We start from the raw sequence: 6,000 nt of genomic DNA, 5'->3' as shown, positions 1-6,000 counted from the left end.
CCCTTTTCTGATGAAGGGTCTAGGCCCGAAACGTCAGCCTCTCTGCTCCTATGATGCTGCTTGGCCTGCTGTGTTCATCCAGCCCTGCACCTTGTTGTCTCGGATTCTCCAGCATCTGCAGTTCCTACTATCTCTGATTCAATTCTAAAAACATTAGAACCATTTGTAAAAACTTACCACATGTTGCCACATACACATCCTAATCCCATCTTTCCTGACCCCTCCTCAGTGCTCCCAACATTTATTGACTCACCACTGACACAAATCAAATGAGGTTGTCTCAATAAAATCAGTCAGCGTCATCAAACCAACAACTGCACTGATTTGTTCACAACTGGAGTCATGCCTAAATGACTGATCGAAACAATCCATTCTTGTGATGGTGGGTAGAGATTGTTTGGTTTTAGTCTGTCGGTGGAAACTAGGATAGTTCAAAATGTTAAAATTAGACCAGTGAGCTCAGTTTGTTTACTGGGAAAGTAGGAATCATTTTAAAATATCAGTGAGGTCTTGGAGTAAATGAGAGGTGACTGGGAGAATGAGGCAAGCTGATTGGAAAAGGGATTGATCAAGACAGAGTTGATTGAAGCTTGGCAACAGGTTTTAAAAATCTATAGAGAAGAACAATCCTTTATCTTTCCAGATGGTAGAGGCTGTTGGTTTGGTATTTGCTGTCAACAAAAGCCTGGGTAAGTTGATGCAATGCATTTCATGCATGGCACACCCTGATACAACTGACTGCTAGAAGAATTGAATTTCTAAGATGGTGAATGAGATGCCCAACAAATGTATTTCTTTATCCTGAATGCTGTTGGAGCTGCACACATCCATACATTTGCATTACATACCTGGCTTGTGGATGGTTGACTGGCTTTGAAGAGTCACAGGGTAATTTACTCAATGTTGATTTCCCAGTCTCTTGCTCTTTAACCATATTTTTTTATATGACTGGTCTAGTTAATTTTAAAGGCAATATTAATTCCCATAATGTTGATGGGAACTCAGCAATAGTAATGTCATTGAATAACAAGATGAAATAGTTAATCACTCAGTTTGGAGGTGGTCATTGACTGGTACTTACATATTTGGTACAATGTTGGTTGGCACTTGTCAAGTCAAGCCTGAATATTTTGTAGGTCTTGCTGCAATATGGGCACGGACTGCTTCAGTGTAAATAAACACGTTGCAATCATTTCCTAGTCACCTGAATCTAAAAAGCACTCTAAGCTTACATAGACAAGTTGTCAGTCATCAGTGAATCGATTTGTTAATTAGTGCAAATATATAATTTACACTGAATGACTCCACCTTTATGAACATTGAGATTTAATGCACATTTGCTTATTTTTCTCACTTCACATTGATTTCACATCTAAAGGTGCAGTTAATCTAGGGAGACAATTATTGTGCCACAGAAGTTTGGGCAAATGATTAGTAAATCAAACACAGAACAAAAGAGAAAGAATTTTGCCATTTTTAAACTAAGAATAAAAGGCTTAAAAATCTTATCATACCAACCAAGATATGGATTAATGTGACATTGTACATTCATGATGTTCTTCATGACCTGTACATTATGTGGAAGCAACTAATTAGGAAGATAGGTTAGTTTCTGTAAGTTGTTTCAATTGTCATTGTAACAATAACAATAGTGGCAGGTGGCAACAAATATTTACTGCCTTTGGACTTTTCTTGAGAGTCTAGTCTTCTCAATGGCATTTGTGGTCATAGAAATGTAGAACAAAGCCATGTGATTTTCTTCGGGTAATTTTTACGTAGCATAAAAAATATATCAGATACCTGGACAATTTTGTTTTCAGATTGTTCAGTAGGAGTTGGTCTCTCCTTCCATGAAAATTCTGCTGTTATATCACACAAGCAGTGGAGATTTTGTCATTCAGGAAACATTAACAATAAAGTTAAGGAGCAGTGACAGTATCCAGAATTACCAGCCAATTTAAGTACATTCCACTGGACAGAATGTTGTGTGCTTTGCACTGCTTCCACTTCCAAATGACCATGTGATAATCTTTACCACAAAAGCTAATCCATAAAATCAACCAGACAGATCACTGATGGCCCAGAGATTCTCTGCCAGCCTCTGTCTTTCTGTCAGCTTTCCTTCACTGGCAGGCTGATATGCACAGCATGCGTGTAAACACAGGTTAGTTTCAGGTATATTGGCGACCCAGGAGAAAATCCTAGGAATTTCGTGACCTGTGATATATAAACTCCGTTCAGCTCATTTGTACAGCTGGGGGATGTGAGCCTTAACTAGGAGGCTCAAGGGTGGGCTGACATTTAGCCTTTGGCCCCTTCATTTGGCTGGGCTGAATGCACCTATCTTGCTAGTTCAGCCATTTTAAATAGTCTTTGCACATCTTGCCTTGCTGGGTTCATATGTCATTGTAGTTATTCCTCACTTCTTTCTTGTGGTCTTTTCTGCTACTTCAAAAGCCATTTGTTTTCTCTTTTTTTTCCCCCAGAAGGAGCAACAAAGTACTAACTGAACTGCTAAGACCTGTTCTCAGAACTCATGCCGATAAAACCATTAATGGATTTCATGATTTAAGACGTCAGTTGCCTAAGTGAATGCAGTTTTTTGTTTGAAACTTATATACCATAAACTAGGCAGTATTGTGGTTTCTGCTGTATCTGTGTATTACCAATGTTATCTGAATCTTTGATGCATTTTATGAGCTTTCCTTTCTCTCCTTTTTACAGCTGCTGTCAAGTCTGCTGCATTTTTCAAGAATGTTCTGTTTTTGTTTCAGATTTCCAGAACTTGCAATTTCTGTATCCATTTTAGATTTGCACTGGATGCTTGAAAGTTAAACATAGCCAAGAGCCAAATTCAACGGGGCCGAAAAGAAAGTGGAAAATCTGGAATGTTAAAGAAAGGAGCGCACTAACAACATGGAAGGTGACATTAGCATTTTAATCTAGTGTAGATTTATAAAAAAAATAATTTGAGAACATTTAATATTGCAGTATTCCCTAATATCAGCAAAAAAAACCTCCTATTGTTATTACGTGTAGTAATGTGTTTGCAAAGATAATGGAGGAGAATTTGCCTGATCACTGACAAAGGGTATGGGATTCATGGTACTTGATTAATTGGCAGCCATTGTCCGTGTTGCAGGGAGCATGTCATATTCAGGTGACATTATGATTAATAAATTTCTACTTGCAGCCAGCACTATTCATGCTGTTGATGGGATGCATTCAGAAACAGCGGCCTGATGATGTTAGTGGTTAGTGTTACTTAAAGGCAGTCTGCATCATTTCATGTATGCATTGTAGCTCCAGGAAATGTTGTGGGTGCTTTCAGTTTGAAACTGATTCTGGGTTGAGATAATTTGAGCAGCGGCTGAACATGCAGGAAAGCATGCACCAAAGTTTTCAGACATCGCACTGAAGGTTAATGCATAAGGTTTCTATGCTGTATGACTCTATGACTCGATGAAGTATTGTAAAGGAAAGAATAAAAGAATACTTCACTACAGTAAATTAGTCGTAAGCCAGGAAAAGTTAGACTATTAAATATCTAAACTGATTCCTGAGTAACTATTAAACTATAACTGTTAAAAAGATCCCATCAGACAGAGAATAGAGGGATATGGACCTTGTGCATGCAGATGGGATTAGTTTAGAATGGCATCATGACCAGCACAGACATGGTGAGCCATAGGGCACGTTCCTGTTCTATAACGATCTATGTTTTATGTTGGCCAGCGAGCATGGTGGTGTGTCGAAATGGCAGACAATAGGAAGTTCAAGGTCATTTTTGTGGACAGAACATAGGTGTTCTGCAAAGCAGATGCCCAGTCTGTGTTTTGTCTCCCCATTGTAGAGGAGACCATGTTATGAGCAGCAAATGCAGTAGTCTAGATTGAGTATAGTGCAGGTAAATGACTGCTTCGCCTGGAAGGTATGTTTGGAGACTTGAATAGTGAAGAGGGAGATTGTAAACAGGTCTGTGTTACATCTTCTGTGATTCTATGGGAAGATGGTTAGACCTGGTTAGACCACATTTGGAATACAGTGTTCAGTTCTGGTCACTGCATTATAGGAAAGATGTGGAAGCTTTAGAAAGGGTGCAGAGGAGATTTACCAGGATGCTGCCTGGACTGGAGGGTAGGTCTTATGAGGAAAGGTTGAGGGAGCTAGGGCTTTTTTCATTGGAGCGAAGAAGGATGAGAGGTGACTTGATAGAGATGTACAAGATGATGAGAAGCATAGATAGAGTGGATAGCCAGAGACATTTTCCCAGGGGGGGAAATGACTATTACAAGGGGGTATAATTTTAAGGTGATTGGAGGAAAGTATAGGGGAGATGTCAGAGGTAGGTTCTTCACACAGAGAGTGGTGGGCGTGTAGAATGCGCTGCCGGCAGTCGTAGTGGAGTCAGATACTTTAGAGACTTTTAAATGACTCTTGGATAGGCACATGGGGGATAGTAAAATGTAGGGTACGCCGGGTAGTTTGATCTTAGTAGGATAATAGGTTAGCATAACATCGTGGGCCAAAGGGCCTGTACTGTACTGTACTGTACTGTTCTATGTTCTATGTTCTGTGGTGCTGTGGGGACGTGTTGGTAAGTGGAGGAGGAGTGGACCAGGATGTCCTGGAGGAATAGTTCCTATGAAATACTGACAAAGGAGGGTAGAGAAGTACATGTGTGGTGGTGGCAGCCCATTGGAGGTGGTGGAAATGGATTCTGGTAACATCCTTGTAAATCTCCTCCGCACCGTCTCCAGTGCAATCAGATCCCTCCTATATTATGGATTCTAGAATTTCACACAATATCCAAACTGTAGCCTAACCAATGTTTTATACAGTTCCAGCATCACCTCCCTGAACATAAACTCCATGCCTCAGCTAATAAAGGCAAGTATCCCAAATGCCTCCTTAATCACTTTATCTACCTGTCCCACTAACTTAAGGGACTGGTGGATACGCACACCAAGGTCCATCTGATCCTCGATGTTTCCCAGGGTCCTACTGGGAAGCAGACCCTCTGGGCAAATGCTGAAGAGGAAACTGTAACGAGTAGTACTGAAGATTAATAGCAGGAGTGTTGCTGTGAGATCAAAGCTGCAGTGCAGGGAGAACTTTAATGAGCTGAAGCCAGTTGTCAAAATAAGTGAAATCAGCTGTAAATGGCATATCGTACCAGACGCACCCAGAGCTTCAGTAAAGTCCCATTAGTCTTCTACCAAAAATCTGTATAACCAGTTCTCAATCCATATGATTTGCTTTACCCAATCACACCAATTCCTCTTATAAACTCTGCATCCACATCTTACAATTTTCCCACACTGGGAGCTATTTAACACTGATAGTCATATCACCCAAACATATTACTCACTTCTCGATTTCTTACAGGAAACAGTGATGGCTAAAAGCCAGCAACAATAAGAACTAGAGAAAGACAGGCACAATTGCATATTTAAAACCCCATGGAGGGATCAACATTGGCTATCATGGAAATAAGCAAGGCTGAGGTTCAGATTGAAGATATGTGTACCTGTGTCAATTCTCTAATTTGACCTCAATCTCACAATCTCTTCCAACATAGAAGTGATTGATGGAAGGTGTCATCAATAGTACTATCAAGCAGAACTAGCTTAGCAATAACCTGTTCACTGTGACTCAGCTAAGGTTCAGCCATGACTACTCAGTTCTGGCCTCATTACAGCCTTGGTCCAAACATGGACAAAAAGAACTGAATTCCAGAAGTGAAGAGAGAGAGTGACAGCAAGGCATCAAAGACCTCAAGCAAAACCAAAATCAAAGGGAATAAGGAGGAAAGTTCTCTTCTGTCTGGAGCTACAGCTACCACAGAGGAAGATGGTTGTGGATGTTGGACATCAACCATCTCAGCGCCAGGATATTTCAACAGGAGTTCATCAGGGTAGCGTCCTAGGCCCAACCATCTTTACCTGCTTCCTCAATGACCTTCCCTCCATCCTAAGATCAGAAGTGGGGATGTTGTCC

This window comes from Rhincodon typus, chromosome 1 (genome assembly GCF_021869965.1).
Source record: "Rhincodon typus isolate 14 chromosome 1, sRhiTyp1.1, whole genome shotgun sequence".
In the NCBI taxonomy this organism is placed as follows: Eukaryota; Metazoa; Chordata; class Chondrichthyes; order Orectolobiformes; family Rhincodontidae; genus Rhincodon; species Rhincodon typus.
Note: the sequence above shows the minus strand (reverse complement) of the source record.